We start from the raw sequence: 23347 nt of genomic DNA, 5'->3' as shown, positions 1-23347 counted from the left end.
TTTTGTCTGCCAAGCCCTTTCACATGCGAATGAAATGTGTACATGGCAGGGGGGTATGTGAACCTCTTCTTTTTCTGTGTGTGTGTAGGGGGTCTAACAGCTCTTCATCATCCAGCTGCCATCATACCTTCCGAATACCTTCTATCTATCCATCCTTCCATCTATCCATCCGTCCATCCATCCATTACACCTTGCTGTTTCCCCATGGAGATCAAGGTCCCCCTTCACTTTATGCTCACAACAACCTTGTGAGTCAGGTTAGATTAAGATGTGGTGACCAAGGTCACCCAACTGAGCTTCATGGCTCGGAGGGGATTTGAACCTAGGTTGCCCTGACCCTAGTCTTATATTCTAGTCCAGTGGTTTTGCACCACTGTTCTTCTTTTAACTGGGCTAAATAGTTCTTGTTTTCCTTTCCAGAGTGTTTTGTCAGTTAGAACCACAAGAGAATGTTTAAAAGGTGACAAATTTTTTTTGAGAAAATAACCCCCTGTGTTTCAAAAATAAAGATAATGTGCTAGCATGTTTACTAAGAAATCTTTTATTATTTCTCTTAAATATTTTGTTCCAACCGGATGACAGGGCATTAATAATTAATAGAATTTGTTACAAACAATACAACACCTTGAATTGTTGAATGGCTGCAGTTTCAGAAAGGGTATGCATTATAGAGAAAACAAATGAATATCATGTCTCTGTGTGAGGTGTATATCTGAAATTAGTAACAGTAGATCAGGAATGGGGAACAGCCATAGAACACCTGCTTTTCAGGCAGAAGGTCCAAAGTTCAATGCTTGGCATCTCCAGGAGAAGGTGGGGCTGTCTCATGTCAGAAACACTGTAGAGTCACTGTCAGGTAGAGACTATCCTGGCTGTGAGTCCTGCCAAACCTACTCCTTGCCTTGCAGGCCTTTTCCCACCTAACCTGTGAGGGTAGGGCCTTGACTGACTCAAGTTACAAAAGCTGAGGCTGCTGAACAGACACTTGGGCTGGGGTATCGTGCAGCGGGGTTGTTGCTATTGCCGATGCTAATTTTATGTGTCTTTGTTTTGCATCTTATTATGATTTATGTGGAAATTTTTCAATTTGTGTGCTTTTTGATCTCTTATTTATTGTTTACGACTACTTTTGTTACAATCTACTCTGAGTAAACTTTAATTGAATACTACCCTATGTATTGTGTGTGTGTGTGTGTGTGTGTGTGTGTGTGTGTGTGTGTGTGTTTCAGGGGTAATATTTCAGCAGTTTGGTACAATCATGGCACAAGAAGTCAATTTTATTTTCTTAGTTTGTGCTAGTGCTGAGCACTGGCTTATACTTTCATTTGTATCTGGAGAGCATCAGTCAGTTCCTCAAAGTGAGAAGAACACATCTTCCCTGTCAAGTTGAGATGGTATGTGTTCCCTATAGCCCCATTGTCATTATGAGTAGGTTAAGCATTAAAAGCATCATTTATCAAGCATTCCAGATGTTACTAATGATCTTGCTTGACTTTATTACACTGTCACTGACTGGTGCTCTCTTAGAAGACCGATCATTACTTGCCTCTCAGAATATGAATCCCAAGATGAAATCATGTGTCTTTCTTCATAATCCTGTTATTTTGATGGGATAATCCTGAAACCAAGGGCATCTTTGGTGTGTGACAGTTGCAGAACCCTACATCGAATGGCTTTCTGCATTGTAACAATGAGCAGTGATAAAGTCATTGTGATTAGCTAGGTTTGGGTATCCAACTGTCCATACATGAAGAGGTGCACAAATCCAATCCAGGCTAAATTATTCGTGAACCATCAGAATTCAGAAAAAAACCCAAAAAAAAACCACTTCCTTTCATTGGCCTGGCTAGAACTGAGCATAAAGAGCAGGGTTTCCTCCAGTTACAAAATGGCTCTGTGAGGAGGACCATTTCAATGAACACAGAATCTACTTTGGGCCTGTTCACATGCTGTTCATGACAACCTCTCATCAGCTTCTCAGGTTTGGTGAGCCCTTGTATTACAATAATCATCCCAGCACTAGGGTAACACAACAGGACTGGGAATGAATGTTTAGAACTACTTCCATATTTCATTTTAACATCTAATCTGAATTGCAGAATTGTCAGAGCACTGACAGACAATGAAAGGCCCAAGGGCTTTATCCAGTTTCTCATAGATGGAAGCAGAGGTGAAAGAGGGCATAGAGATGGTACCCGAGAAGGCTTTAAAAAAATGCAGATTACTGAATGTATGTCCTTTTGTATCAAGGTTATTGGTTTCACATTCACCCGCCCACAGCCTAGCCAAAATAGGACTCTGGCAAAGAGTTGCTACAGGTTCTTTATCATGTACTTTAGCTTTAATCAAGATCAGCTTGTGAACATACCATCCTCAGGGAAGTGTCTCACAGGTTTTCCCATCTTTTATTTGTAATTGTTGTCATAGGAATTAGATTAAGCATCTATAGAGGGAAACAACATTTATTGGCTTTCATGAGTAAAAATATGAATGCTAGCTTGAAAAATATTTGAAGATTAAGTTTCTAGGTTTAGTGGTTTGATAGCGCCTCTGCATTTTGAAGAGTACATTGTTAAACAGTGGGTGCAAATCATATGTGCAAAACACCTTGTCATCACACTGCAATCCACTATGCTTTCAATACGTCAGTTTTTAGGCTGAAATCCTGGGAGGAAATCTCACTGAATTCAGGAGAGACTGCATTGGTTATTGTTATTGTTTTATTTGTCACATATTGCACAAAATGTTGCAAAGCAATAAATCCATAAATGAAACAGTTAAAGAAACTGAAAATATCAGTAAAATAACAGAACCCTTAAAACACAAGGCTTGCACATGGCTGTTGTAGATGTAATATCATAACGGACCTCTGTATTTTATGTTTGTTTTTTTTAATGCATTTTTGCCAACAGTGAGGAGGACAGTGTAACTCTGGTTCACAAGTCATTCCAGAGTCAAGGACCTACCTCCATGTGGGAGGAGGAGAAGGCCCTTCCATGTGCTTCTAAAGATTGAGAGTAGTGTACCCCCTGAAGAAAATTACATGTATTAAAGGAGAGGAAGGGATGCAGGGAGAAATTTGGTTCAATTCCCATTTAAAGGTGAATCAACCTAATTTTCACTTCCTGAAACAATATGTGAACCAAAAGAGAGCCAGCCTTTGAAACAGATGTAGAAATGAGGAGAACTTAACAGAAGAATGGAGAAACAGAGAGGACCTTTGTATCTAGAAATGCAGCCTAAAGCTAGAAGTAAAATATTTTCAAAGTTTGGGAAGGCAGGAAAGGGGACAGGAAAGCATGAAGGCAACAGTCTATGCTCCCCTTAAGGCATCATTTGCAATCAACATGGCAGGGTGTACTACATTTTTCCCTTAGATACTGCTCTAGCACTAAGGTCACGTTGTCTATGATAGAGCCTTAAGCAGGTTACTGAATCACACAGTCAACCTCATTGCTGATGCTCAGCACCACAGACAGCTCCAGCAGGAAGTCTGGGTACAGTTTTAGATGCCTAATGATGTATTTCCATTTGAATGAATGGCCTAAACTAAATAATGAGAAAACTGCATACTTGTAATACTGACCACATCCTCAGCCCCTCATTTCAAGGCATGAGATGTTCCAGAATGTTTAGGGAACTTCTGGATGATGGTGCCACAATTGTTTTTAAAACTGCTATATTCTGTAACATTCCGACTTCCACTTCTAATATTGTGTAAGTTAGCTTTTCCCCCTCTTTTCTCTTTTTTGCAAAGAGCTTTATGGAACAAACAGGTCACTTTAATATCAAAAGCCAATGATCCATACAATCAAGTAAACAATAATTTGCTTCTGCCAAAATGGCTTTATTTCTAATTCATTCCCGCCTTGGTAATGACTTTTCTCTGTTGTGTCTATTCTGCTGATATTAACCACAAATTGCTTTTCATCATCATCGTCGTCGCCCTAGCACTAAACAAACTGCAGCCAAAAAGAAAAAAAAATAATATAAATTAGCTATGTATCTACCGTTGTAATTGTAAGCCGCATAAAACAAAAAAGGAGGGACTGTTCTTTGTTTTTCATCATTTTCTTTAGCGGTATTTTACCCGCATCTCTATTTACAGCATTAGTGCAGAATCTCTAAATTGTTTATAAAAACCAGTGTAATTAAGTGGGGATGTTAATGAAGTGGAACTTTTTAAAGACCTTTTAGAGTCCCCTTGGGTTTTTATCTGGGAATCACTGGTTGGTTTTTTTCCTGCCATTACCAGAAGCCTACTTTATATACTGGTGCTCGGGAAATTAGGGGAGTACTCAGCGGTCTCGTAATCTCACACAGTCCTCAGTGCTGGCTGTTCATAGCTAGGCTGCCTCCAGCCAGCTCCCTTGTATGGCCCAGCACTATAACACATGCCAAGCAAGCAAATGGATTCTGATCAAATTGTGCAATCTCAAAAACCAACCTTTCTCTTATTATACATGATATTCTAAAAGGGAAGAAGCAGATTTCCAGGAAGAAAAGAAAAATATGGGTTCTAAATGTAGTTCCAGATCATTTCAGACTCTATTCAATAGTGATGTTTAAGCCCCTGCCATATTGTGTGGGAATGGAGTGGGGAAGGGATATTGCAGGAAAAAAGCCATGGATATTTCCGTTACCTGAATGCTTTTCTATAGAGCTCCCCGATACCCAGGAAGGACATTCCTAGGCTCATGAAGGAAGGTGCTTCCTATATTTCAAGAATGGGTCTAAATTGTGACCAAAACAACTGCAGCAAGTACAGTAGGTCAATACCTAGAATGAATCATGCTAACTGGGTATTTCCGATATAGTGGTACCTCGGGTTAAGAACTTAATTCATTCTGGAGGTCCGTTCTTATCCTGAAACTGTTCTTAACCTGAGGTACTACTTTAGGTAATGGGGCCTCCTGCTGCCACCGCACTGCCAGCACACAATTTCTGTTCTCATCCTGAAGTAAAGTTCTTAAACTGAGGTACAATCTCTGGGTTAGTGGAGTCTGTAACCTGAAGCGTCTATAACCCAAGGTACCACTGTACTGATATTTCCTATAGGGCAGGAAATATTCAGCGGCCAAGTTGCTCACTGGAGCAAGACTGTTTGAGCATATTACACTGATCCTAGTCTGACCACTGGTTACCAATTAGTTTCTGGGCCCTATTGAAAGTTCTGGTTTTGACCTATAAAGCCTTAAACAGCTCAGGACTTCTATACCTTGGGGACTGCCTCTTTCCATACAAACCTACCCGGATCCTGAGATCATCTTCTGAGGTCCTTCTTCGTGTGTTTCCTCCTTGAGAGGTCCGGAGGGTGGCAACATGAGAATGGGCCTTCTCTGCACTGGCTCCCCGTCTGTGGAATGCTCTCCCCAGGGAAGTTTGCCTGGCACCTTCATTATACACTGCCAGGTGCCAGGCAGAAACATTCCTTTTTAACTAAGCCTTTGGTTGATTTGATTGATGTCCTATGCCCTTTTAAAATGGGGAGGGGTGTTATTGGGTTGTTGTTTTTATTTTGATTATGTATTTTGTGGTTTTGTATTTTGATTTTGTTCTGCGAATTGCTCTGAGACCTCCGGGTATGGGGTGGTATATAAATTCAATAAATAATACTAATAGAATAATGAGGACGATGATGATAAAAAATATTAATGCCACCACCATTTCACTGCCGGTATCAATGACTGAATACATATAGCATTTTTTTTCTGCAGATATCTGCAACTTCCCTAATGCTGGTTGGTCTCCATATCTAGGATAGTACTTTCCATTAGATACAATTCCATTTTCATTGTTCTTTTCAAAATCTGACCACCAAATTGACCCATGAAAACATTGTGTTTGGTAATGGCTATAAGAACTGATTAGATTTCCCGTGGATAAAACTTCTGATGACAGAAGCTCCACTTCTATGTAGTGACTGTAATGGCAAATCTGTTGTTGTTATTATTATTATTATTCCAACATACATGTATTTGGTTCTAATTTTCTATGGTGAGGTTAATATACTCTTTAAACTTCAAGCTTTTCAATAATAGAGCCCTATAAGCTGGCATTTAAACCCACCATTTTAAGATCCTCTCTCTTAGAAATTGCAAGTTTTCCTTAATTAAGGCATTTCTATTTCAGCAGAAGAGAAACGGCTGACCCAGAGGTTGCTATGAACCTTAAGGAGGAGAGGTAATTTACAACAATTTCCCCTCTGCAAATTCTCCTTAATGCGTTTAGCTCTAAATTCTTCTTTTGATCATTATCCTTGAATGAGGCTTCCTCAAAATAGTGAGAACATATAAATGCTACTTAAATATATCACCACAAATTTGTACTATCTGGTGGGGGAATGAGTAGCTTCGAATTAGCCTCTTGATGGCCTCATCATTCCTCTTTGCCAATTCTGGGCAGTTAGAATGAAGCCACACATTTTATTTTAAAGAAAACAATTGCAGAATACAGGATTTTTAAAAAAATAATAATCACCAGAATTCACAATATCATCACCATTATTATTACTGCTGCCTATGAAAAAATGAGAAGAGCCAACTGCATCACATGATAGGCTAGGGATATAAAAAGGCATCATTTTCCATTTTGTTCTTCAGTGCCATTTCCATTCTGCTGCAGTTTGGCTTCCACAAAAGAAAAAGATTATTTATTTTTCTGTGGCCAAATTTAATAATGTAATCAGTTGTGTTGTTGTCATATGATTCCACATTATTCACTGTAAGTAGGGGGAAGGTAATCAATAATGTACTGGGAACAAATAACAACAATGAATTGTGAACTGTGATTCCTTTGTGGGAAGGGCTTGGACCCATGGAATCCCTTCAAACTCCACAATTCTATGAGTCTAGGATCTGAAGATGATAGCAAATACCAATTATACTTGCCTGCCTGATTTGTGTTCCTGTTTGCAGATGGACACACAGACACAATTTCTGGTACCATTTCCCATTTCAGTTGAGTTCTCTGACACCGCTGCCAAAAACACCCAGTTTCCCATTATAACCAAACAGATACCTATGGGAAGCCAATAAGCATGGGGGAAGGAAAGCATCTTTTGGAGGCACCAGCACAAAAAAGGTAAAGGACCCCTGGACGCTTAAGTCCAATCAAAGGTGACTATGGAGTTGCGGTGCTCATCTCACTTTCAGGCCGAGGGAGCTGGTGTTTGTCCACAGACAGCTTTCCGGGTCATGTGGCCAGCATGACTTGTGACACAGTGGAATGCCGTGATGGAAACCAGAACGCATGGAAACGCCGTTTAGCTTTCCGCCGCAGCGATACCTATTTATCTACTTGCACTGGTGTGCTTTCAAACTTCTAGGTTGGCAGGAGCTGGGACAGAGCAACGGGAGCTCACCCCGTGGTGGGGATTTGAACTGCTGGCCTTCTGATCAGCAAGTCTAAGAGGTTCAGTGGTTGTAATGCCCCCCACGGGTGTTTGTGCTCACTGCAGTATGGGCTATTGTCTGATTTCTGGCTGAGTGGATACAGCTGGGGTGTGGGGTGGGATCCAGGGCTTGGCCTGCTATAAGCACAGACTCTGCCATGGGCAGCAAGGTCAACTTTTCCTTCCTCTTCTCTACCTTGGTATGCAGCAGTGTGGCAACAGGAGAAATGTCAGGTAAGCAGCAAGCTCCACTATGCTGCACCCACTACAAACATTGCCCTTTCTTTGTTGGCATACAGACTTGCAGTGCCATTTTATATAAGCTAAGTCAGATGTAAAACCCATTGTGTTCCATTGGGCTTTGTTGTTGTTTAGTCATTTAGTCGTGTCCGACTCTTCGTGACCCCATAGACCAGAGCATGCCAGGCACTCCTGTCTTCCACTGCCTCCCGCAGTTTAGTCAAACTCATGCTGGTAGCTTCGAGCACACTGTCCCACCATCTCGTCCTCTTTCGTCCCCTTCTCCTTGTGCCCTCCATCTTTCCCAACATCAGGGTCTTTTCCAGGGAGTCTTCTCTTCTCATGAAGTGGCCAAAGTATTGGAGCCTCAGCTTCACGATTTGTCCTTCCAGTGAACACTCAGGGCTGATTTCCTTCAGAATGGATAGGTTTGATCTTCTAGCAGTCCATGGGACTCTCAAGAGTCTCCTCCAGCACCATAATTCAAAAGCATCAATTCTTCGGCGATCAGCTTTCTTTATGGTCCAGCTCTCACTTCCATACATCACTACTGAGAAAACCATAGCTTTAACTATACAGACCTTTGTTGGCAAGGTGATGTCTCTGCTTTTTAAGATGCTGTGTAGGCTTGTCATTACTTTTCTCCCAAGAAGCAGGTGTCTTTTAATTTCGTGGCTGCTGTCTCCTGCAAGTAAGAGTAGGATTGCATCCTTAATTAGTGTTTTTTTATTATTATTCCATAGCCCATTGTATGGTCTGCACTTTACCCATTGTTTCACCTGCTGTTGATGTCTCCCAATATCATTTTAGTGTTATTTTAATAATTTGGACTTTTAGTGCATTGCAATTTGCTGTTTGTCAAACAATTATGTTGAGCCACTTTGCAAGGGTAGAGGCCCTGAAAGGTGGATTAATATATTTTAAAACAAAACAAAACCCTTATTGAATAAATATGCTTGCCTTTTTCAATATCCTTGCAGTAGTTCTTAATCTGAACATTTCTTGAATCAAGATACCTAGCTTGAGATTAATTTAGAGCAAGGCGACTGGGGTACTGGAATTGGAAGCTGAGCATCAGCTTGAATTGCTGGTGAGAAGCAAAATGTACTCCTCCACAGAGCACCAAATGGGAAGCACCATGGTGAGCCTGGGGGAAGCCTTCACAGTTTGCCTCACACATTCACACATGTTGGAATCAAGAATCAAAGAAATTGCTCTACCATCCTGGGAAACTGAATTAAACCCGACAAAGTTCCAAGCAGTTATCTTGCTGGCAAGGCTATTAGAACATATAAAGAGCATTTAAAAGGACATTATGGAATATAAAAAGAAGCCTTTTTGAAAGAAAGAGTCAGATGCTTATTATGGCACAGTGTTTTGCTCTCTAGATCTATAGTCATGCATTTAGACAAGCAAGGTAGGGATCTATATCTATATCTATTTAAAGAAAATTGCTTGTTTGAACTCTGAAAATCAAACGTCTAATTTTCCAGTGAAAAATATGCTGCCCTCTCCAGTAAAAATAAGCATGCAATATATATTGTTCAGTCAGAATGTTACGCTAATTTTTCTTTCAATGATTTATGACCCATAAAATAATCTAATTAGCCGTTTGAAATGGAAGGCACTCTTTCAATACAATATTACGTTGGGTACGGTAGACATCCTGTCCTCCGTTTCATCTTATGGATATAAAAAAACTATCCATCTTGTACCTTTGGTAGTAATCACGGCATATTGTAATGTTTGGAGTAGATGCATTGAAATTAAAACATGACTAAAGTCCTTTCATGTCAGCTTAGTTAGATATAGCCCTCCACATATTTCAAGTTTTGTGCTTCATGATCTTGGCAGTGGCGTAGCGTGGGTTGTCAGCACCCGGGGCAAGGCAAGTAATTTGCACCCCTAACCCATGGATTCACGCCCCCTAACCCTAACCCCCAGATGTTGCGCCCGGTGCGGCCGCCCCCCCTGCACCCCCCATGCTACGCCACTGGATCTTAGTGATCAGTGACAGAATATTAGTAGGGAGGAGGCAGATGTTTATACAGAATAACATGCTTCCTAATTCAGTTTTGATCTGTACCGGCAAAATAGAATTATTTTGAATTCCAAAATCAGCTATCTAAACTTCCTCTGCCAAATCAAGTGATATCAAGGCAGTCAAGCTCCCAATTCCTTAGCCCCCTTTAAATTTATTAACAGCTGGCCGGCTAAAAGAGCTATAACCCTGTAATTATGTGTGTGTGGCAGGGGAAAGGGTTAAGTTCCTGAAACCAAGTTTCGCGCAAACTTACTATATCAAATTGCTAGAACAGACAAATAAAATCCTTATCTGCCTTCTTATTAACCCAACCCACCAGGTTGGGTTAATACCCTTCTGGATGTTAAGACCTTTCTGTATGTTTTCTAGTCAGTTATGGTATCTTAAAGGAGAGCTAAAGGTATTATAATTTGCTTTTCTATAATTATTCCTAGGCCTGGGTTTATCTTCAGCATTTCTTCATGGATAATCCCTTTGATTTCTGGAAGATAGATTAGCAGGGTAGGAGTTTGGGAGATTTAACCTGGGCATATTTCTTCCAATGCTTGCATTTGTGCCAATATAATGAATCTTCCTTTCTTGTCCATTGGAGCACATCTGGGTATTATTAGTATAGGTGACAAAGGCAGGAGTCATATGACTTGAGAACCTCCTGCTCCATCCTCTCAAGTTGCCTTTTCCAGACTGCAATTCCTTTCATCTAGTAAGTACAGGGAATGGATTTCTAATTTGCCATTGGGTGTGGGGCAGGAACATATGAATCAATAACCAAAATTTATCCTGTACATCTGAATCCTGAAAGGTTAGTTTGATACTGCCTCTCTGGTCACAATTAGACAGGTATTTAAAATTTAAACCATTTCCTAAATCCAGGAAAGCCCCTACAATGGCTTGAATTCCTGCTTGCAGCTTAGATTCCGCTTTCATTATTCCACTGGATTTCATTACTGAATGACCACCTGTAGAACATCTGGATACCTCTTTCTAGAAGAGTTATCATTGGAATTTGGACTTTCCAGGTGTGTTTATTAATCCATTGTTCACTGCCTTTTACTCCCGTCTGCACTGTGGGGCAGAAAACATGGAGTGTCAACCTGTAGCCTCCAGAGTTCGGTCAAAAGAAGAAGAAGAAGAAGAGTTTGGATTTGATATCCTGCTTTATCACTACCCAAAGGCATCTCAAAGCGGCTAACATTCTCCTTTCCTTTCCTCCCTCACAACAAACGCTCTGTGAGGTGAGTGGGGCTGAGAGACTTCAAAGAAGTGTGACTGGCCCAAGGTCACCCAGAAGCTGCATGTGGAGGAGCGGAGACGCGAACCCGGTTCCTCAGATTATGAGTCTAGTGCTCTTAATCACTGCACCACACTGGCTCTCCAGATGCCAGATTGGGGTTTGAACAAATTAGGTTAGCTGACAGACCAAGATCATTTCCTTGGAAGGTAGCAAGTGAGTTTTCAGCATACTCATCCACTATAAATAGCCTTGGATCTGAAGGGCTTAGATCAAGAATGGAAAACAATTCCAAGTCCATCTTCTGAGCATTCATATTGTAAAAGCAGGCCTCTGAGTTCAACTTCCATTCTTGATAGATGTCATTCAATTGTTTTGGTACTGAATCTGATAGGGACGTAGAGATCTCAGACCTATCCCCATCTTGATGTACCTCCAAACAATCACCAACTTCAGTTTCTTTGCTGGTAGGCCCCGTCTGCGGGTCTACAGTAAGAATTCCTGTCTCCATTAACCCAAACAGTATACCAATTATGACACTGAAACAAAAAACTTGTTTTTCCAATGTGTTGATTCTGCTAAAGACCCCCCCCCTCCCTTTGCTATTTGTTTCGTCAAGAGACATTGGTTGTGTAAAAGTTTCCACAGAGAAGACTTTCAGTCTCTGTCCTCTCTGTTATGGCAAAATTGTTATTACACTTCGTTGTGGTTTTGTTATATGTCAGAAGCTGAGGTTGTCTAGGAGCATATGTATCAGCTCCCAACACTCCTGCTGGGGCCAAAGGAGCCTCTTTTGAACTGTGTTTGCTTAGGAGTAGGGGGTTTGTGGACATTTTTCTTACAATGTCTCCAGATGCCTAACTAAGTAAGAAGTGTGGCGGCTGTTCTACCATTAGAAGTTTAGCCGCCACCAGCAATCAATGTATCCTCCTGGGCTGCTAATTGAGAAAGAGCAGCCACCCCCAATGACATTCTGGCCTCATAGCACCACATTTGGGGCCTGGTTTGTTTCCTAGTGCTGAGAAGGGGGCCCATCTGTCTTTCCTGCGCCATTTCCTGCAGCATTCGGAATGTCTCTGGCTGCCTCCTCACCAAGTTCTGACCTCGCCTCAACCCGCTTAGTTTATCAGAGCTGATGAGCTCGCAGCTTGAGACTGTTTGGCTGCAGGCAACAATTTGACTTGACTGCTGCTTTTATATTTACTCTACACACTCCTTTGGTCTATGGAGGAAGACGGCGAACAGGTGGTGAACCTCCCAGGAGCGGCCAAAGAACAATTAGTTTGTGACAGCTCACTTGCCATTGGAGATGAAATTGCTTTATAAGAGTTATATTTCTCCAAGGATCTTTTCTGCTTAGTTTCTAGGGCTGTTCCCAGGGCATCCAATGAAGAATGCAAAAAATCTAGGTGAATTTTGGAAGCATTCCCCACTCAGCTATTCTTACTTGGTGGAAGACTCGGGGGGGGGGGAGGTTGGGGGGGAGCAAAAAAACCCAGACTTCTTAAAGAGGATTTTCTCCCCACTCTGATATGTCCGCTGTGTTTTACAGTGGTACCTCAGGTTACAAATGCTTCGGGTTACAAACACTTCAGGTTACAGACGCCACTAACATGGAAGTAGTACCTCGGGTTAAGAACTTTGCTTTAGGATGAGAACAGAAATTGCATGGCGGCGGCACAGCAGCAGTGGGAGGCCCCATTAGCTAAAGTGGTACCTCAGGTTAAGAACACTTTCAGGTTAAGAACGGACCTCCAGAACAAATTAAGTTCTTAACCAGAGGTACCACTGTACTTATTTATTTAACAGGCTGTGGGCACAGAATCTCCTTGTGAAGGTGCTGCACAACACAGGATTGGATACTCCTGCTTAGCAGTTGGTAAATGGGAGGGTAATGTACAGGGGGCAGGAAGGAGGAGAGGCCCAGCAGGAAGGAAAGGTGCAGGGAAGCTACTCATGAAGGAGCAGCCCCATGCAGAATCTCAACCTGTTTGCTGCTGGTGCGCCCCCTTCCCAGCCATATTTTGAAACCCTATTTTAAATGTGTGGTAAAACCCTCAGCCCTACTCCAAATTACTTCATTGGCAGATCTGGGCTGGGTGATCCCTGGGGTTGCACACAGTGAACCAGCCTGGTCCAGGGCCCACAGGGCAGATTGGAGGGCCATTGCACAGCCCCCATTTACTTGGTGCAGCATTGTTCATACTATTGGGGCCAGCCTGCCCATGAGGTGAGCTGAGGCAGCTGCCTTAGGTGGCAGAAGCACAAGACGCAGTGCCTGTGCCAGCGCCCTGCCCACTCTGCCACTGGCGGCACTGGAGAGCACTGGCAGCAGTGAGATATGATGAGATCACATAGAGCTTGCTGAAATCTTGCAAGAGTTCGCCAAAATCTCATTGAGATCTGAAGCATTTTATAGGATCTTGTGAGAACCCCTTGAGATCTTGTAGAAACCCACCACTGTGCAACCCAGGTAAGGGAGGGTGGAATATTCCCATTTTGTGGCCCCTGAACTCTATAGGCAGCCCTGTTTAGGGAAGCTTTTAATGTTTGATGTATTGCGGTATTTTAATATTTTGTTGGAAACCACCCAGAGTGGCTGGGGAAGCCCAGCCAGATGGGGGGTATAAATAAATTATTATTATTATTATTATTATTATTATTATTATTATTATTATTCCTATTATTATGCTGGAAATCACTGTGGTCTTGTCCTTATTCTTTTCCCCTCTAAGCTAAACATTCTGTTCTTCCCATGCTTTCTTCACTTACTATTGTCAATACCCTTTTGTGCCCTAGTGAATGCACAATTGAATGGCAAATCAATTATGTCTTATTTCTTGTTCTCCCACAACTCTATACACATAGGCTTATTTTTTCCCTTGGCTTGGAAAAGAGAAGGAGTTGGGTTTTATTACGATTTTCCCATTATAGTGAATGATTGAACACAGATATTCATTTCATGCAGTAGAGTTTAGAACTTGAAGCACAGATCAAAGAGGAGGGAGCACAGTCACAGAGTGGCTCAGAAACAGATCATTTTTATTTTTATTTTAATGTAGAAAAGTAAGTACAAGAGAAAACTTGGGCTCCAGTTTAGGCTGCCATGTCACCTGCCCACCCATTACAGAATCACTAACAAAATCAATAGTCCTTGCACCAACAGAACCTCCTGAAAACTAGAAATGTTATCACATATTAATGAACCAAATGAATCATATATTAATCATCAGAGCAGCTTACTGTTCTTAACACTTAACAACTTTGGGAAGCTGCAGTTAAAGCTGGAATTCCAAATACAATAAATACCTTGATTTGTGAAGGTCTTTCTCTCTCCCTTGTCTCTTAAGTCCCTCCACAGGAGTTTCAGTGGATCTCTTCTACAATAAATATTGTATTCCTAATCATTTGCATGTTTTTTTCATTTAGCTCTAATCAAACTTTCTGATTACTAGAGAATATAGCCATGTCACACAATATCCTGAGAGATCCCACCCATCCTGCTCACAACCTCTTTGAACTGTTGCCTTCGGGCAGAAGATACAGGACAATGAAAACACGAACCACACGCCTTCTGAATAGTTTCTATCCAAGAGCTCTGATTGCACTAAATAATGATCTCAGGGCCAGTTGTAAGAAATAGCAAGCAGTGAGTAGTAAGGAATGAGATAGGTTTTAGGTTATGCTATGCTTCAAATAGGTTATGTTATATTCTGGAATTATGTTATGTTCTAATAGATTATGTCTGCATAGGATGAGAGTGTTGGAGATACGTGCGAATGTGTATGTGAATCCGGTCTCGGGTGTTTGATTTTCGTTGTTGTGTATACTGTGTATATACGGACAATGACAATAAATTTATCTATCTATCTATAGGAGATCCCATAGCTTTGGCATCAGGTGAGACTCTGGAAGCGATGAATGAGTGCCTCAAATCAGTAATAAGCTGGATTTAAATGGAAAGTGAATTCTTCCATTTTGACAACAGGGAATTGCTATGGATGGGTGGTCTTTTTGCATTCACTCTGAGAGAGCACATTTACAGGAAACTTGACTCTGCTTCTGAGCCCAATTCTAGCTGCTGGTGCTCAGCTGTAAGGACCTAAATGTCTTGGGTTCTATGAACCTGATGCAGAATGCACCTATAGAGCATCACCACTGCTGAGCTGTCATATCCAAGTAGGACACAGAGCTGTGTGGAAAAATGTTCTCCCTCTCTGGCTTCCTTTTTAGCCTGGCTGCCACTTTTTATTCTCTGAAATCCTCCATACTTAGTCTCATGGAGTGTGAGGTACAGCAACTGTCACATAAATGTACAAGAGTGAATATTCAAAGGAAATTTTGCAAAATGGCCTTCATTTTCTGGACAGAGAGTAAGAACAGGAAAAAATATCAGAAATTTTCTCAGAAAATTATATATTCTGAGAGATTTAGGATAAGATCTATTTCAGATACTTCCCCATCTTCTGTTGAGCAATAGGAACAGCTGATCATCTGTAACACTATTCTAGTGATGTTGAGAAAGCTGGTCGTGTGATCAGTAAAGGTAAAGGGACCCCTGACCATTAGGTCCAGTCATGACCAACTCTGGGGTTGCGGCGCTCATCTTGCTTTATTGGCTGAGGGAGCCGGTGTACAGCTTCCGGGTCACGTGGCCAGCATTACTAAGCCGCTTCTGGCGAACCAGAGCAGCGCACGGAAATGCCGTTTAGCTTCCCACCGGAGCGGTACCTATTTATCTACTTGCACTTTGATGTGCTTTCAAACTGCTAGGTTGGCAGGAGTGGAGACCGAGCAACGGGAGCTCACCCCGTCGTGGGGATTTGAACCACCGACCTTCTGATCAGCAAGTCCTAGGCTCTGTGGTTTAACCCACAGCGCCACCCACGTCACTTTGGGTGATCAGTAGTGTGGTCTTTAAAAGCAAAAGACTTGAAATATTTTCTGGTTAGAAGAAGCCCTCGAGTGCAACTTTGTTGTAGCTGGTTTCTCTTTGAAGAATCATTTCCTGTTCTGGTTTGGGCTTTCACAGAGCCTTCTCAGCATGCTGAGTTCAAAAAAGCAACCTAGATTACTGGAGCTGAATGAACTGTATATTTCATAGAATTTCTAAGTTCTGTTATTTCCACTGCTCTGGTTTTTTTCAGTAACTGGAGCAGAAAGAATTTTACTCTACCTTAATGCATCCCAGGGAATACTTTTCAGTTACCTTCTGCTTATCAGGGGAACTAGGAGGAGAAAATGTAAACCACAGCCTTTTCCAGGACAGGAAACCTCAAATATTACACCAAAACCATTGTTATGAATTTTAACAATTGACCAGCTTCTAAAGAACTCTTCATACAAAAACTAAATACTTGGCATCTGGTCATTTATTTTACTTAAGGAAACCACATTCTCGGTCTGCCTCATGTATTTTTTAAGATTCCCAACCAGCTTGTACGCAAAAGACTTCATCAGCGCACAGTCGGTTTCCGTGCAGCTGTGAATGAAATGTCAGAGCCTGTCATGCAATACATGCTTTACGATGTAAACAATGAAATTGCTCTGCCTCTCTCCTCCCTGCAAGTGGCTTCTTGAAAGATGTTTCAAACTAGTTCTGAGGCACTCTTTTTTTTTTCTTCTGGATGGCAAGTAAAGTTCTGCATCTCACTTCTTTCTACACTTTCATACATTTGCTGGTGGGCCAATGGTGTTGTTGTTGTTGTTGTTTAGTCGTGTCCGACTCTTCGTGACCCCATGGACCAGAGCACGCCAGGCACTCCTGTCTACCACTGCCTCCTGCAGTTTGGTCAAACTCATGCTAGTAGCTTCGAGAACACTGTCCAACCATCTTGTCCTCTGTCGTCCCCTTCTCCTTGTGCCCTCAATCTTTCCCAACATCAGGGTCTTTTCCAGGGAATCTTCTCTTCTCATGAGGTCGCCAAAGTATTGGAGCCTCAGCTTCATGATCTTCCCAATTGTATTTTTGTTCAAATATTATGGATTGTATTTTTGTTCAAATATTATAGATTGTATTTTTGTTCAAATATTATGGATTGTATTTTTGTTCAAATATTATGGATATCTCATAGTGGCGAAAGAGATGCAGTCCTAAGTAAATTTTGGTGTTTGAGATTCTAGAATCAGTGTAGTCACTGCTGGTTGGAGCTGATGGGTGTTGTACTCCAGTAGAATCTGGAGGGCAGCACATTGACTGCCCATGTTCTAGAACAGGGGTTGGCAACTTAAGGCCCATGGGCCACAAGCAGCCCACAGGGGTCGTTTAACCGGCCCATGGACCCCCACTGCCTGCTCGGTCGGCTCCCATGCACTGCGCTAAACCGGTGCAGAGCAGAATGAGGCCCGCCTTCTGCGACAATGGTCAGCGTCCCATTGGCTGCAGGAAGCTCCTGCAGCCAATGGGAAGCTGCGCACACCTCTTTTGCGCTGGAAGGAGCACCGGAAATAGTGTTTGCACATGCATGCATGCACACTCGGGCCCACTGCAGCATCTGTGGGACCGTGAACCGGCCCAAGCCACAAAAACTTTGCCGACCCCTGTTCTAGAATGTCAAAGCAGAAAGATGTCAAACAGCAGTATGAGATATATAAAAGCAGTACAGTGGTACCTCGGGTTAAGAACTTAATTCGTTCTAGAGGTCTGTTCTTAACCTGAAACTGTTCTTAACCTGAAGCACCACTGCTAATGGGGCCTCCTGCTGCCGCTGCACCACTGCTGCATGATTTCTGTTCTCATGCTGAAGCAAAATTCTTAACCCGAGGTAATATTTCTGGGTTAGCGGAGTCTGTAACCTGAAGCGTATGTAACCTGAAGCATATGTAACCCGAAGTACCACTGTAATGTAAAACAGCAACATTCTGCACAGCATTTTAATTAAAGGCAGATTGGAACAGAAAAGACCTCAAAGCCTATTTTAAAGAAGATGAAGGGGGCCATATTATTTTCCTTGGGGAGAGTTCCAAAGCTGTACGAGTCACCACTGAAAAGGCCCTGTCTCTTGCCTCTATCTCCCATGTGACAGCCCTTTAGATATTTGAAGATGGCTATCAGATCTCCTCTCAGTCTCCTCTTTTCCAGGCTAAACATACCCAGCTCCCTCAACCATTCCTTATAAGGCTTAGTTTCCAGACCCTTGATCACCTTGGTTGCCCTCCTCTGCACAGATTTCTGTTGTCAATATCCTCGTTAAATTGCAGTGCCCGTATCTGGACACAGTACTCCACGTGTGGTCTGACCAAGACAGAATAGCGCAATACTATTACTTCCCTTGAACAAAACACTATATTTCTGTTGATGCAACCTATAATTGAATATCCCTCTCTTTTGTAATGCACAGGTAAATATCCCTAAGCACACTGTTATATCAAAAAATAGTAATATATAAAAAACCTGGTAGGTATCATGTAAGTGGTGTAAATTTTGATCTAGTAGGCAAGGTTATCTTGACTAGACCTGTACTGCTGCAGTTTTCAAAAAGGCAACGACCCCACTTAGGCTGTAATCTTTAAGCCCCATTCAAGTACCAGCCAAATACTTGAAGAATAGTATATTTTTCCTGCAGCATCTAAATCATTGATGTTAATGTATATGGATTACTAAATTCCTCCCTCTACTTTTGCATTCTGATTTAAACACATTTGGCTTCTACAAATATGGATGGCACTGACCTATTTTATCACTATTTATTTAAAGCCTAATTCCATCCTTGTCACACAAACAATAATCTTTTGCATCGTGCAAATTCTGCATTTGTAATAAAACATGCCTTGCAAAACTAGATAATTTGCAAATGATATCATGTCTAAATCCATCTCCTATGACAACTGAGTCATTTGCATCTCAGCAGAATTAAAAGTGACACTAAAAGCATGGGATGATTTAAGGGAAATGACATGGAAAGGGGATACTGTATAGTTTAATGGATGAAAAGGAAAAGGAAAAACAGCACACGGTCACACCTTTCTGATTCATTGGAAAGGCTCTGCTTAAAAAGGAATAGGCTATTCAGTCCAGAAAGTGTAAAGTACTAGATACTAATATCTGTTCCCTATAGAAACCATGCAACCTTTTTCAGCTGTGGGCCAGTCCACCGTCCCTCAGACCATGTGGTGGGCCGGACTATATTTTTTTTTTGGGGGGGGGGACAAATTCCTATGCCCCACAAATAACCCAGAGATTCATTTTAAATAAAAGCACACATTCATGTAAAAACAGTAGGCAGGCCCCCAAATAACCCAGAGATGCATTTTAAATAAAAGCACACATTCTACTCATGTAAAAACACGCTGATTCCCAGACCATCCATGGGCCGGATTGAGAAGGCGATTCGGTCGCATCCAGCCCACGGGCTTTAGGTTGCCTACACCTGCTATAGATGATACAGAGTTCACAATGCAGCAGCAGAACAAAAATCAGTCACATGTCAGTGACAATTCAGGAACAGACAACAGTTCATTTCGGCCTTCTGGTGCTAAGTCCAAATGATGTCAGAGCGAGGTGAAACAAGGGACACCCAAACAGTGCTACTATCTTGCTCTGCTACTGCCCTCTACTGAGTTATTTCCAGTGTAGCATTGGTTGCAGTTCTCAGAGTAATCGATAAATAATACTAAGTGCCTGATTTTTTTCTACACCCTGTACACATATTAAAAGGGAAAGCAGACCCTGTCCATAGGACCACCATTTAATAGATATGACACAAGAGGAAGATGGGAGGGAGAGAGAGGAAAGCAAGTGTTGACTTTCTGGGCAATAGATGGGGTCAAGTTGGCCTCCCCTTTGTCATTATGTTCTTGTTCTTTCTAGCTTGGGGGGGGGGAACCTGTCACCTGTAACTGCTCCATCTCTAGCCAGTGAATGCTGCCAGGTAGGTCTCCTCTTGCTGCAAGAAATACAGCTTCCCATCCCAGCATAGCTGTCAACGTTTCCCTTTTTTAAAGGGAGATTCCCTTATTCCGAATAGGATTCCTCACAAGAAAAGGGAAAAGTTGATAGCTATGCATCCCAGTAACTCTTGGTCAGTTAACTGTAGATAGAATTTGTGGAGCTGACTATTCTGCATGCTTGATAACTATTTGCCAAGCCACCTGCATGAAATATTTCAAAGAAAGAATGAGTTGGTGCTGCTTTCACTCTGGTTTAAATATCTCCCAAAGTTGATCACACAAACAGTCACGTAAAGCTAGCATGGGGTGCTTTGCAGTTAAAATATTTCAGTTTCTTTTTGATTTTTTCTACTTTATTTCCTTTGATGTATTTGTCACACTCATTCTTGAAAGCTTAAAGCTGGAAAAGATATATATTAGTTTTTCCTCATAGCTTCCTAAGCACCAACAACTTGCTTTTCATAAAAGGAGACTCAAGAAGGTCAAGATTTCAGCATGAGAGAAATGTACAGTGAGTTTCAGGAAGTCAGTCTCAATGATACCCTGGCTCCTCTCCCAGCTGGCGAGCCTCTATCTTTGAGGGTAGGCTATATAAGAGGCAGGCTGCCAAACTACTTCCTTTGTCAAGTTAATGGCTTTGGCTGCCTAGTTAGGCGCCATGATTTAACATATCCAAAGATGTTGCTCTGTTGCCATAGTGACAAATGGGTGGGCCTTTTTCCACCTCACCTGGCTGAATGCCATGTCATTCTAGAATGAAGAACAATAGATCAAGGGGGCTGGGTGTGGAAGATTGTGTGAGAGAGTGGGTCTGATGCTGGAAGCTGAAGGGACAGAGGCATGCCTTGCTCTGTGCTGGATCCAAAGCTGAGTTGAAGAAGCAAGATTACTGGAGTGTTGATGCTGCAAGCGCCTCCATCGTATGCTCAGGTTGTATATACTGTCTGTGTAAATAAAACCATATATATTGTAAATACACCACAATCTCCACTGATCCTCATTCCAAGGGAACCAAACCCTGCATAAAGCATAGACCTTCTCAGAATCTATTGGCGCTTGGGGATTGAAGTAGCGTGTAGCAAAATGCTGTAATTGGAAAAGGTACATACAGAAAATTCAGAAAGCTTATTTTACATTTTGCCCACTCTTCATTTCAGATTAGCGTGGAAATTTCCTCTTTTAGTCTGGTACAGGCATCCCCAAACTTGGCCCTCCAGATGTTTTGGGACTACAATTCCCATCATCCCTGACCACTGGTCCTGTTAGCTGAGGATGATGGGAGTTGTAGTTCCAAAACATCTGGAGGGCCAAGTTTGGGGGTACCTGGTCTGGTAGACTATCACTAACCTGAGTTGTGTGGCATGTGCAAGAGGGCAGTCCCTGAAATAGAGGAGGAAATGAGGCATACCAGCCCCATGTATGGGTTAAGAATTTATTGATAACAGGAAGCAAATGGGGTTGGCATGGCATAGGGCAAGGATATGAATTTGAACAACCCACCTGCTGGGCACACCCTTGGTAGCTACCAGCACAACTGTCTCCATCTTGGTTCATGCCGTGCATCTGGGAACTAGCTGACAACTCAAGGTGAGTGGCATTAGGGTCACCCCACTGAGCTAAGGCTATGGCCTGATATCTTACCCCCCGCAGACCCCACATGGGGTCCCTTGCCATATCCCAATGCCATATCCCACCACAACAGCCAGGCTGCTGCTACAACCAAGTTACAGACTCGAATGGTTTACCCTTATTTATCTATTTTGATTAATTGGCTTGTTGAAGGATAATTATAGAGCTTAGTGTAAGGAAAGTCACTTATTAATTTCCATCTTTATAGTTAAAACTTTTTCTGCTTTGTAATATACCATTATATCTGACATCTATACAGTTCCCTTTCCTTTCTTCTCATTTATATTGCCTCCTTGCCTCCTTTGCGTGCCATTCCTGCCGGCTAACTTCAGAGGTTTTCTCTTCATGAGCAAAACTAATGGACAACTTCCTTTTTTGCTCCTGGAAAACTGCCTTGTTAGTGGCTCATGTACATCCGCAACCACTGAGGGACAGTGATGCTTTAGTCCAACAGAGAATCCCACTCAATGATGCAATAAAAGCACATTAATGAGGTGCTAACAGGACAGTTTCCCAAGGGTATAACAAACTGCCCATTAACTTCTGTTTATGGAGCAAGGTCAAAGTCCAACCCCATAAAGGGAATGCCTCACAAATTTCACAACAGATTGCTTAGGTGGTTCATATATGCCAGTAGTACAACTGTTACTTCTTCATAAATAAAAGTCTCTTTGATTTACTGGTCTTTTAACACTGAGTCCAACACAGAGATGTGCCCCTTTAAGTAAAAGTATCTTACATCTGAGCTGCGTGATGAAAAAAATGTTTTCCAGAAGAGCAAAAGAGCAGGAAGGAAAGTCTCAGAAGAACAGAGATTAAAGGTGCAAATGCAGACACACCCTGAAGATTATTTGAGCCTGTATCAAAGGTCCTATTTTTCTACTTCTCACTAATACATCTGAGGATAAATAGTGACTCCAGAGTCTAAAGAATGTCAGAAGGTTTAGCAACTATCAGTAATCCATCTGGTAGAATACACCCAAGGCAAGCAGCTGGGTCATTGGGATTTGCATGGTTTAAATTTCCAGGGCTGGACAATGAGGGTAATTAAGAAAACAGAGCCTAAGGTTAGTGTGCAGTGAATCAAGCTGCATGTAGGTAAACGGAGGGCAACAATGCCAGGCCCCAAAGGCATAGGCTGATGGAAGTGAAGCAGTTAATTCCTCACTTACTGGCAGCATGTCATTAACATAATGTCAAAAACCAGCTGAACTGAGTCAGGTAGAGTTATACAAAGCTATCAGCTAAGCAGCATCCAGAGTAGGGATGGGTGAATCTGTCAGTTCTGGATTCTCATCTTCCCAGTCTTAATTTCAGCTCCCCACATTTCCACATCAGTTTGTGATTTTTATTTTATTTACAAAAAGTCATAAGCATTTTAGTGTGAATTTTCCTCATATTTTAGTGTGAATTTTTCCTCATATGCACAACTATGCAAGCAATTTTGTCAAATATATACAATTTTGCAAAGCAGTTTTCCCAGATTTATTTTGTATGTTACTTTCACTAAGATATGCATCTTTCTGCACAATTCAAACTAGCATATGCAGGGTGGGGTTTTTTTTTATTTAAAAAAAGTATTGCTTTGGAGAAATGCACTGCACTGCACTGCAAAATTCAGAAAAGTGCAAATTTCAAAGGATGGCAGTATTTTGGATCGTGCATTGTTTCAGAAAGTGCAAATTAATAGGTTCACCTTTAAATGAGAACTGAATCAAATGTTTTCCTGGCACCTAGTCCCAAGGTACTACTCGTCTCACATTTTGTTCTGCTGTGTCTTCCTCTAGCACCAAAGAATGCAGTGCAATGGGGCTGCCCTTGGGCTATTCTACACACAGAGCCAAATGAAGAGGTCGAAACTTAAGGTGGAGTCATAGAATTGTAGAGGTGGAAGGGACCATGAGGGTCATCTAGTCCAACC

The sequence above is a fragment of the Podarcis gaigeae genome (assembly GCF_964106915.1).
Source record: "Podarcis gaigeae genome assembly, chromosome: 5".
Taxonomy (NCBI): Eukaryota; Metazoa; Chordata; class Lepidosauria; order Squamata; family Lacertidae; genus Podarcis; species Podarcis gaigeae.
Note: the sequence above shows the minus strand (reverse complement) of the source record.